This window comes from Limulus polyphemus, unplaced genomic scaffold (assembly GCF_000517525.1).
Source record: "Limulus polyphemus unplaced genomic scaffold, Limulus_polyphemus-2.1.2 Scaffold1648, whole genome shotgun sequence".
NCBI lineage: Eukaryota > Metazoa > Arthropoda > Merostomata > Xiphosura > Limulidae > Limulus > Limulus polyphemus.
This window is the reverse complement of record NW_013667258.1, coordinates 37,414-49,873: the sequence shown is the minus strand read 5'-3', so window position 1 is coordinate 49,873 and position 12,460 is coordinate 37,414. Positions and strand designations below refer to the sequence as shown.

General features: G+C 34.6%; 1 long non-coding RNA gene across 1 annotated transcript in view; it reads left to right on the top strand.

Moving 5' to 3' along the window:
• The window catches only part of LOC106464422, a 12,972-nt gene extending 4,002 nt beyond the window's left edge, over positions 1-8,970 (top strand). The window contains exons 3-4 of the long non-coding RNA XR_001291135.2: positions 4,191-4,635; positions 7,408-8,970. This is a non-coding gene — a long non-coding RNA (uncharacterized LOC106464422). The remainder of the gene's footprint in view (positions 1-4,190; positions 4,636-7,407) is intronic.
• Positions 8,971-12,460: the final 3,490 nt, after the last annotated feature.

Genomic DNA, 12,460 nt, shown 5'->3' with positions numbered 1-12,460 from the left:
AAAATAGGTGCTCACTGGCACTTATACTCACCATAGCTATAAGCAAGCACAAGCATGAACAACACCTGCAGATTACACACGTAATTTATTATATGTTGTTATACTGATTCATACATACTGCTATAAGTCTATCTAGTTACCTAGAAACAATTTTTGAAGTGCAAGTTAAAGTTTAAAAAGCCCTACAGTTACTGTGACAAAATGTTGGTCCGGATTTCCGGCTCACATATGGCAACAAAAAAACACAATTTTCCATGCGCCTTCTTTTGTAATTGACAAAAAAAAAAGTTTACCCTTAAATATTTATATACAGAGGGAACTCCACTCAAGAACTTGTTTACCTCATGGCGAGGCATTGAACAAGTGTATCCTACTAGAGTTTAAGACAGCCTAAAATAAGAATCATGTCACATTAGTGTCCGCCAGATTTTCTTTCCAGAAAAAATAAAATCCGTATCGCACAGCCTTCTGTGTTTCTTAAAAGTCGAATGCGTTTCGCCTAGCTCTAATCCGATTCGGATTATGATAACTCTACTACACGCTTCTGTATGCAAAAATCTCATGACAAGCTTCATATGTATTTGTTTGTTTGTTTTTTGCATAAATTATTCCGAGAGGGGTGGTATATAGAATTACTAGAGATCTTCTTCGTCCAGCTTGCATTCTGTTAGGTAGGTGTTCATGTTCCAGAAAAGTAGTTATAGTGAGCAAGGTTGAGTCGTAAAATGTACAGTTCTATCTCAGAAACACATTCCTTGAAGTCTGTGTTTTACATAGGATTTACTGGACTAGCATCGGATCATGTGCCTAGTCAATATTTCCAATTTATGCAACAAATATTTTAGAGGCTAGTAAAATTATGTAAAAAGAAAATAACCAATACCGACAAGAATTCGAACCCCAATCTAAACCAAGTTGCTACATGTTCTTAAACGTAGTTATTATTATCTACTAAGTTGTACAAAACAATATTGACATAAAATACTTATTCTTAATGATATCATGTTAGTTTATGATTTAATCTGTATTTTGCAACCTTGCTGAAAATAATAATTTGGAACAAAAGAAGGCAAGAGGTTATTGATTAATATGATAGATTCTTTCTGGTACTAGTCGTACAGTCCTTGTACGGAGGTTAAATTATATCAAAATGATTTTAGAGTCTCACCGCGTCATTACAGTACATGTTGCCGTGTCCAGTCATACTCTGTGTGACGGTCGTACATCTTGACAATAGCCCTGCAGCGTATTTTCCATTGCAAAAAGCTCCATCGTAAGGCTTTCATGTGAAAAGCACACCACCATCCCATGTGGCCTTTCCACAATCTATCTGTTGTACGAAGATAATAGTTTCCCAGTGCTCATTTCAACAGTCTGATCGCTCAGAAATTCATAGGTGATACGTCTAGCGATTTGGACAGTATGACTTCGTTTAGAAAACGTGAATACCCGTTTAATTTTCTATATGCTTGGGGTTTATGTAGTGATTAATTGGATATGTCATGGAAGCAACTTTTATCCTTTTCCGAATAGATGTCTTTCTTTATTATGTTGCATACTGTTGCCTTGAGCACGTTAGAAGCTTTTACCACTGACATTCATTTTCAAGGATTCTCACCTGTTATAAAATGCTGGACTTTACTTACCACACCTGGGGTACGACTTGTTGCAGGTCTCTTTCTGGATAGTTCTGGGTCCTCAATTTGATCCATATTCCTTTATTTCATAATTTCATTAAGTACAAGGGATATCCCCGTCAGAATATTTCTTTGTGACCTGATTATGTTAATATTTTGCATTGGAGGACTGTTAAATGCCCTTTCCAAAGCGATCAATTTTAGGTTCCATCCCCCTACCTACGAAACATCAAACAATGTCTAAATGTAGTTACGATAAAGTTCCAGTGGAACAACATGTATAATATAAATCGTCTGTTGTTGTCGCGTGACTTCCTGATTTCCATATTCCAAAGGGTTTTAGTAAAACATATTCATCCCTCTTTATTATGTTGAAGTCATTTAATACTTGAAATTCATTAAGAAAATGTTTTATTAAAGTTTCCAGATTCAAACACAGAAGTTACCAAGATTCTTCTGCCAGTATAATTTAACTAACTTATATTGTTCTGGATGATAACTTGAGAACATAATTAAGAATCTTCTTTGTGGGGAAGAGTAGAAAAACTCTTCTGGGTAATGATAAGAAAATGTAATGTCGTGTTTTGACATGTCACAGAAATCAGACTGTAAATTCTTTCAAGTTCACAAGGTTTCTGATTTTCTTGCTCATTGTTCGAGTTATGTGATCTGCGCATGACTGATTAGTTTTCTGTATATTTTCTTTGAGTTTTGAAACAGATGCCAGATGTTTTTCATAATTTTTGATGTCATCGATGTTCAGTATAGTTCAATTTACATTTAAATGGGCCGGGCGTGGTTCAATGGTTAGTTTGTTGGGCTGCATGTAGGAGGATCAAAAGTTCAATATATTATAGCACTGAACACGCTCCGCATTTTTGGAATATGCGTGCATTATAAAATTGAGAATCAATTCCATTATTTGGTTTAATGAGCTGGTCAAAACATATGTGGTGGCGAGTGCTGCTGTCTGGCAGCCACTCTTTTGGTCAAAAGTTTAAAATTAGGGACGGTTATACCTGAATCCTAGGTCTTTGACCTGATCGTTTAGTCCACTTACGCACATGATTCTAATCAAATTGAATATTCCAATTCCATTATCCTTTTTCAAAGAAGACTTACGTTTAAAATTGTACGGTATGTGTATTGATAAGATGCTTCAAGCAAAATATACATCGGAAAAAAATTAAATAACCCGAATGAAGAAAATCAAGGCAAAAATTATTCAGTGATTTAACCTTTAGTTCTGATTATGGCTGTGAATTAGAACAAACAACGACCACAAATACAGAAGAAATTAGTTTTATTTCTTTTAATACTTTTGAAAATATTTCTTTTGTACAATATTTCGGCGTTAGGCTTATTTCGTGTGAAATAATGCATGAAACAGCTACCTATATTATTTTTCACACACACACACACAAAACAAGTCAGTAAACGAAATAGATAATGACAAATGTTGCGAAACTAGAATACTAATGTGGCCCCGCATGGCCAGGTGGTTAAAGCACTCGACTCGTAATCTGAGGGTCGCGGGTTCGAATTCCTCTCACACCAAATATGCTCGCCCTTTCAGCCGTGTGGGCTTTATAATGTGACAGTCAATCCCCCTATTCATTAGTAAAAGAGTAACCCAAGAGTTGGTGGTGATGACTAGCTGCCGTCCCGTCAAAAACAAACAGAACACTAATGGAATAATTGGGTTAAATTTTGTTTCACTTAGAACAAGTAGAATATAGTTTTAAATGTGTTTTTATAATCATTCCGTGAATCTATTTTTGTATAATATTCATGAAAATTATACTATGAATGTCTAAAGAGAGCGAACTTCAATTAACTTTTGAATATTAAAGTTATTTAGTGAACAGAATATGTATCTTCTACTCCAAGTAATATTGGGTTGAATATTGCTCTCACTTTTCGTACATACAAGATAAAAGTAAACTTCAACATCTCTGAAGAGGACGCAAATACAACATTTTCATGTGACTATAGTTACCTAAACCTAATTAATTATTTATTTTGTTGATATTTGCTCATTCCACTAAATTTTGTCCAAATCCATCAATAGATGTTTAAACAATAGCAATGAATAGCACTAGTTAAAGCCCCCCAGTGGCACAGCGGTATGTCTGCAGGCTTACAACGCTAGAAACCATTGTGTAGCTTTGTGCTTAATTTCAAACAAAACACTAGTTAAAAAATAATTTCGCATACTTCACTAACTGTTGAAGGTAAATAAAGCTTACTTTTGCTGTGTAGTTAGTTATTGTTCAAAGTAACTCCAGTTATATCTTTTGTTTGCTACTTAAGTTGAGTAAATAGTGAGTCAAAGTTATAATTTTTCTACAGCGATACAACACAAAGAACTTGTGAATTTAATTTGGTAAATTTTCATTAATTTCTTACAAGACAAATGTTTTTCACATTTGATAGTGCATATACATATGGCTTTTTCCTTCTACCAACATATTGTAAATTAAATTGGACTAATTAATACCGAATTTTTCAAAACATTAGCGCAGTTTAAATTATTTCTTGAAATATTGTTAGGAAAATACTGGAGCCTAAACCTGAAGAAACAAACCAAGTAGGTAGCGCTGAGGAAGGAACGAAGGAAGTTAAAGAAGGGAAAGGCACAGATGACAAGCCTAAAGAAGAGGCTTCAAACGAGGAAAAAAAGGAAGAGCTAAAAGAAGAAGAGCAACCTTCGGAAGAAATACAGAAGAAAACAGAGATTCAGGAGCAATCAGGTAGTGATGAAAAATGTACAGAAGAGAATACCGAACTAACCCAAGCAGCGACAGCCGAGGTTAAAGAGGAAGACAACAACGCCCAAGTGCCTTCTTCTCCTGACCATGCAGCGAGTGAAGCCCCAACACCTCCAGTGACTGATTCCCCAGAGAAAGCTACTGATGGCACTACCAAACCATTTGAAACTCAAAGTACTAATGGAACCAGTGAGGAAGCAAGCGAGAAAAAACAAACTGAAGATCAGGTAAATATTAAACATTGCCTCATTTTGAATATGTTGAAGGCTTAGAGGGAATGGGAATGCAATGCCCATTAATAATGGTAAAGTATGAAAAAAAATATGACACAGAAAATTGCATCAATATAAATATTATAATTGCACTGATAAAAATGACAGCAGTAATAATGCAAAATGGGAATAAATGTTTACTATATAAAAATCATAAACATATCTTAGCTATTTTACCTCTTCTGTTTTGGAAAGAAATGGTGTCGGCGCTTCCCACTTTGCATCATCTCTGGTGCTAACTTTACCAGTGTCATTATTATTGATGCCATTTTTCCAGAATTCAGGGATGTTATTCCTGTAGCCTATATTTTTAATCTAGATATTTATCAAAATTTGTATTGTTGTTTAGCCTTAAGAAGTTTAATGTAACATGATGGTCGTGATATTATTATCTGGAACTTTCTCTAAGGTTTGGGATACAATTTCAACAAATATAAAAAGTGAGTTAGGAGTGTGACTTACTTAATGAGTAATCAGTGCATGGTTTAATACGTTTGTCAGTTAATTGTTGTGAATATTGAGTTCATGTTATGACGATGAAATAGTGATACGAAATTAACAAGTAAATGGATTTTCTGTTAGACACTTTTGTTTTTGAAGTTAGACCTATCGTGAACATTGGTTAGGTTGACCGTGGAAATTGAAATTACAAACATTTTGTTATCGTCACGTTCCATTATTCTTTTTACTGAAAAATCCACAAGAACCCGCCCAACAATAGAAACCATTAAACTATTGCTATACAATTTTGATGTTCTGACACACACACACACAAAGAAAAACTTAACAAAACGACTTAGGCATTCTTCCTTTCAGTCGATCTCGTTGCTCGCTGAAATTTAAAAACGTATTTTAAGAAGACGGTGATAATGTAAATAGTGTTAGGCAAGTCTGTGAAACTGTTAAATGCATAGAAAATAAATTACTGGGACAACTCTACAATGTATTTATAAAGCGCAAGCTTTCAAGCTCAAAAATATATTTTGATAAGTTTTCTCAAGTGATTAAAAAAAGAAACTCAAACTTACTGCGAATGCATAGCCGTAGTCTAGAATTGTACCTAACTTCCCGAAGCATAGGCCGAAAGTTAGGCCTATGAGATGATCAGTGTATCGGAATATGGTGCAACATTTGCCTTTTGCTTAGATTAACGATTCTCAAACTTTAGTAACCCAAACCAATCGATGTTTTTTGTTTTGAAAAAAAAAGATTATGTCTACATAAAAAGGTGTGTTCCAAAATTAAATGTTTTATTTCATATAATTTTAATTTCATGAAAAATATTTTTTTATTCTATAAATCATATTTTTTAAATATTTTAATGAAACTTCAGGTATTACTTGCGGGGCCCCTGGATTATCCTTGCGAATTCCAGTTTGAGAAACGCCTTAGATTCATTTTCATCGCTAATATTAAAGAGACGTGGTTGTCAGTGGTTTATTGAATAAACTGAAAATCGTAAAAACGCTTTGGTAAATTCACGAATAAAATTATGAAATTTGTGTTTAAATACATACAACACAATTTTTATTTCTTAAGTTTAATAGAAAATTTTAAAATGCTTATTAAACTGACATTGTTAGAAAAATTAATCATTAAATGATCCATTTTTATTCTTATACACGATTTGTAAGGAATATTACAAATATTAATATACCACCAGTAGAGGTGGTATATTAAGAAAAAGTATTTTTCCAACATTTATCAGACTCTTTCCTTTATTTGTACTACAAGTTCATAACGCCATTGTTTGTTATTGAGAAATTCCGTGCGGAGGCGTTACGCAATTCATACGAGCATTATTTTAAATCTGAAAACTCCTTGATATAATCTTTATGGTTACGAAATTTTAAAACATGTTTGTGGTAGTACTGCATTAACAAGAGAGAATGGATATATAGTTAAATAACTCTTTATCCAACTATTTATTTATATTAAGATAATAGTATAAGAACTTCAGTTCAATTTACATGTCTTCATTGTAGCGTCTATTAAATTTGCTCTCGTGTATATTGAGAGAGATTGTTGCAACCTAGACAGTCAACGTCCTTGGCATGTGATCAAGACAAAATATCAGCTAGCTAGTTGAGATCAGCTGAACCCCGATTCAGCAAGCTAATTGTTAGGCTAGTAGACGTCGGGATAGTTTAGGATAGCACACATTTGTTTGCTTGTTTAATTGGTACTCGCTCTCTCTCGTTTCATTTCGAGGGGTTTATGTTAGCTTCATGTTATAAACATGTTGTGTTGAATGCACAGACAGATCGTAGTGAATGATAGATGACGTGTTTGTCTTTTGAGTGCTGAATATAATAAAGTTACACAATGAGTTTGTGACATGTTGTTTTTATGTTTGGAAAGGATGTTGTTTGTTACTAAGCACAAAGCTATACAAAGGGCTATCTATGCTCTGCCCACCACGGGGATTTTGGTAAGGACAGAAGTATAAACGCTGATAAGCCCCCAGTGTTATATTATTGCTATATTCGAAAAGACTGAAGTAAGATATTGACAACTTGTTGATGTTGTGTTTGGTGCAGATATAAGTAAAACATTTTGGTATTATTGATCTAGCTGGTACAGACAGAAATAAATTGTTGACAACCAGTCGGTATTATAATATTGGTATGATTGGTATATAAGCAAGAAAGACATAAACAGTATTTTGGTTCTATATAAGATTGTTTTTTTAAAACAAATAACGCTCTTATACCATGTTTTTTTCAGCCTACTCAGCTAGACGGCCAAGAAGAAGCCAATGTTGTGACCCAGAAGCAAAGCAACGAAGAGTGATATGTGGACCATCAGCGGTATAGTCTCTGTTTCTCGCTGTACAACAGCTCTAACCTACACCAAGTAAACAATGTAAATGTGATTCGACATTTTTATCAACAAGCAAATCTTTTCACGACCATTAGAAACATATAGCATTTTTTTTTCAAACAAAGACAGTTTTTGTCGCACACAAACTTACGTGTTTTGTTTTGTAGCAATACATTTGGTCTCCAATTTAAACCTACTTATTATAGGTAATTTTTCCTAAACATTGCTTTATATAACAACAATGCATAAATTTGTAAGTTTACAGCACTTCTCATTCTACTCAGAGAAACTGTTTTTAAGAGTTGATTCTTGTAACATTTAAAGCGACAGTCACTTGACTAATAATAGGCTACATTATACATTGTTGTAAAATAATTTTCAAGCAGGGGTGAATTTTAGTCGGTACACACCAATAACGACAAATTATTTTACAGACGGTAGTGAATACTGGCATAAAATATTTAATACGGAATTCTAAATATTAAATCTAGTATTTTAGTACTATTTTTACAATAGTTGCTTTGCTGTGAAATTATAAAACAATTTTAAAATCTTCGGAGGGGGTTGACGTGCGTTTTCGCATACTCCCACCGTAGGCACACCGAGTATTAGCATTAATTTTCCAGAAATTCATCCCTATTTTCGTGCATATGTTTAATTAAACAAAATAAAATATATATTTTTCTTCGTTAAAAAACAAAGTGTTTGTTTCGAACCTATTATATCAAAGTAAACTTTGTATCTTTTGATTTAAATTTTTCTACATTTCTTTACAAAAATAGAATTAAGCATACTTTAGAAATGCCACGTTCTATAAAAGCTAAAGGAAAAAAAAAAACACGAAAAACCGTTTCAAAGAGTCACCAGTGTTATAATGCCAGATCTCAAATTAAATATATAAAAGTATTGTTAAACAAATCGACGTGTATGGAACCACGTTTACACTACAGAATTGTTTGATGTGATTATTTCTTAACTCTTGTGTGCATATTCATACTATTGTCTTGATTGAATCGACAAAAGAAGATGACTGTGTTAAATACTTAGTGTTGTTTATGCATACCCTGAACCAGCTTTGTGGTGCGTGATTTTGTGTACATTTTGTAAATTCTTACTTGGCAGATTAAATTTATAATTATTTTTGTTTGATTATTTTAGCATTGTAATTTCTACTGCAAATGCTTTGATCTATTGTTAGTTAAGAAAAATCCAGTATTTTTCTGTGATTATGAAAGATATAGATAACGCCTGTGGCATCCTATAACTTGAAAATGCTTTACAGGAATAAATAAATTGAAAAATAGACATTCTAGTTGAGTAATTTACTTAAGCCTAACCTTACTTCTGAAATGGATTGATCTATATCAATAAAATTAATAGAGTTCTAAGTATATTTACTTAAGCTGATGGTTTGTGTATGTATGTAAGCTAGAAGTTATGTTTTTATTAATAAACTCCGTGGTGAAATACTGTGGTGTGTGTCAATGAAAAACGTATTGTATGATGTGGTTTTAACAAGCGATTCTGTTCCCTGAATAAATTTAAGATGATCCTATTTCATAAATATCATACTATAGGGATTATATAAAGTTCTTTAAAATGTTCATAAGCTTTACCCATATTATAAAATCAATCTATTTTTGTGTAAATAATTTCTCAACAGTCACATAAAATAGTGTAAATAATTCATTAAAATCATGCACACGCTTGTAAATAGTTAACCAAAATCGTGTAAATAATTACTCAAGATCATGAACCTTCGTGTATATAATTATAACAATTACGCACACTCGTGTAAACAATTATTAAAAATCATGTAAATAATAACTTAAAACCATACATACCCTTGCAAATAATTACTCAAAGTCACGTAAAGTCGAATAAATAATTATTCAAAAGTGAAAGGATGAAAATATATAATTATTGTTTTTTGAGTAAATAGATTCTACTATTATATCGTATAAAATACAGTGTTGTGACGTTACCAATTAAATATCGCAAAAACATGTGTTAGTTTGAACTTGTGACATATGATCTTGGAATTGTCTTCATCTTCTACGTAAAAATCACGAGAAAATAAACATCTCAACATTTGTAATTAAAAGTGTACTGTTTTTTCACTTCAGAATTTCAAACATATTAAAATATTTTCACTTGAAATGTTTAAATCTTTAAATATAACAGTTAACTGGGAAAACTGTGATTAAAATCATGAGGTCGTGTTATAATAAATGATAACATATACACACAGCGTGGTCACAAGTAAATAGACACCACCTTTTCAGAAAAAATGAAAATTTTCAGTCATATGCACATGAATTGATATATTTATAATTTAATTAATATCTAGTAGATCTTCCTTTCGCTTCGTGGAGTTCGTTGATCCTTTGGGGCATCGTGAGAATCATCTCGTCAGTTTTAGATTGTGGGATTTTCGCCCACTCTTGCTTCAAAACTTGGAGTAAATCGCTCTTTGAAGTTGGTTTTTTGTTGTTTCTTGACTTGCTGGTCGAGTGTGGCCCAGATGTTTCCGATGGGGTTCATGTCAGGAGATTGGCTCTGGCAGGGCAACTTCTGGATACCATTTTCTTCCTGCCACTTTTGGGTGTTTCTAGCAGTGTGACACGGTGCTCCATCGTCCAGGAACAACGTTGTGTTTTTGTCCACGAAACCCGAGGAATAAAGTGGCAAGAGTCCTTCCTCCAATATTTCGACGTATTTCGCAAAGTTTATGTTGCCAACGCACTCCACTAAGGTCGATCTCCCACCAACCCAAACAGCTCCCCAAACCAACACGCTGAAACCACCATGCTTCACAGTTGGATGCAATCTGTTGAGCCAAAACTCTTGGTGAGGCGTTCTCCAAACCCATATCCTTCCACTGTCCGAAAATTGTCTGAGAACAATACGGTCTTCCAAAAGTCCAGAGGCTTGGTCATCATATCACTTGCCCACTTCTTTCGTCTGACTATGTTGGCAGGTCTTAATAAGAGCTTCCGTCTAGCTGCTCTGCAACAATAACCCAATCTGTGTAGAATCCGTTGAACAGATTTCGGGCTCATCACACCAACTTTGGCCACTTCTACAGTCGTTAATCTGGGATCCATTTCGATGCTCCTCTTGACAGCCCTTTGTGTCCTCTCCGATGGACCAAGACACTGCTCAATTGTTTCATTGCCATGTTTCCTGAACTGCACGATGATTCTGTTGACTGTCGAAAGCAGGATTCCCAAATTCTGCGAAATGTGCCACTGACTTATTCCACCATCTGCTTGACCAACTATCCTTCCTCTAACAAAATCTGACAATTCGAGAGAACCTTGATTTCTAGGCATGTTGTACCACAAGATAATTAGTGTACGGACCATTTTCAATTGTATAGTGCTCTGTGAACACAAATTAGTTAGCATAAATCAGTTAAATGACGAAAAATTAGGTGTCTATTTACTTGTGACCACTCAATGTACAAGAGAATATTGGAAATGCAATTTTTCGGGCATATTTATAAAGACTGCATGGTTTGATTGGAGACCGATTTCTCTTACTGCGAGGCTCGGCATGGCCAGGTGGTTAGGGTGCTCGACTCGCAATCTGAGGGTCGCGGGTTCAAATCCCCATCACAACAAACATGTTCGCCCTTTCAGCCGTGGAGGTGTTATAATGTGACGGTCAATCCCACTATTCGTTGGTAAATGAGTAGCCCAAGAGTTGGCGGTGGGTGGTGATGACTAGCCGCCTTCCCTCTAGTCTTACACTGCTAAATTAGGGACGGCTAGCGCAGATAGCCCTCGTGTAGCTTTGCGCGAAATTCAAAAACAAACAAACAAACAGTAAGTATGGTAAAGATCTAGGCTGGCAGACCTTCCTTCATTGGTTATTCTTTGGCCACAGTTAAATCTAGGTTATCTCTTGGAGTCTTCAGAACCTTGGGTTAATCTTTAGATCATTTAAAAATCATGTGTAGATGTTATATGCCCCCATAGTAGCACAGCGGTATGTCTGCGGACTTACAACGCTAGAATCCGGGTTTCGATACCAGTGGTGGCAGAGCACAGATAGCCCAATGTGTAGCTTTGTGCTTAGCTTCAAACAAACAAAGATCTTATATACTCGGTGTAAGTAATCGTGAAACTTGGGTAGCATTTACACCCAAACAGCTTCAGGTGGTCCCCCCTCCAAATATTCTGTCAATATTCATTAACAAATTTCACCTGAATGCTCAGAAAGGAAATATCACAAAGCCCTTTCACTCTTCAAAATGTCTTAGAAATCCTAGCAATCATTTTCAGTTCTTTCAACTGAAAATGTTCTAGGTGTTATATCTAATGATATTAACTATCCTAGCTATAAGTCTCACAAGTAACGTGTAGTCTTCTTTACAGAAATTCTGTTACAAGTCAGTAACAGTACGAATAATTATCACAAAAAGTACACAAATATCTTCCCGTCAAAAATCACTTGACAGTTCAGAAAGTAAGGATCAAGATTCCATTTCACTCATACAAACTGTCGATATTCTAGACATTATGCTTACTAACATCTGTTGTTTTAACTGCATAGTTATCAAACATCCATCACTGCTGAAGTATTGGTCAATAGCTTGGAAAGCAAGGATTGCAATTCCCTTTGGGCAGCATTCAATTTACTATTTAACTCACAGTCCTCGTTGCTGGTCTGGTTTGGCAATTAATCCCAGGCATAATGATCAGGAGATCGTCTTGTTGATTTGGCCAATCATTCAAAGTGTCATGCAGCTCTTCCACTGATGTTTCCTCATCTGACTCTTCTTGGAGAACTAGATAATTAATTCCGGCATTTTCTTCCTCATTAGATAACAAAACAGTAATCTTACTGTCACTTGACTCAACAGTGTCAACATCATATTTTTGATCTAATGAGTGCAGGAGTGATTCATTAGTGACATATGGCTTAATTTTGTCAATGCACATGTCATAGC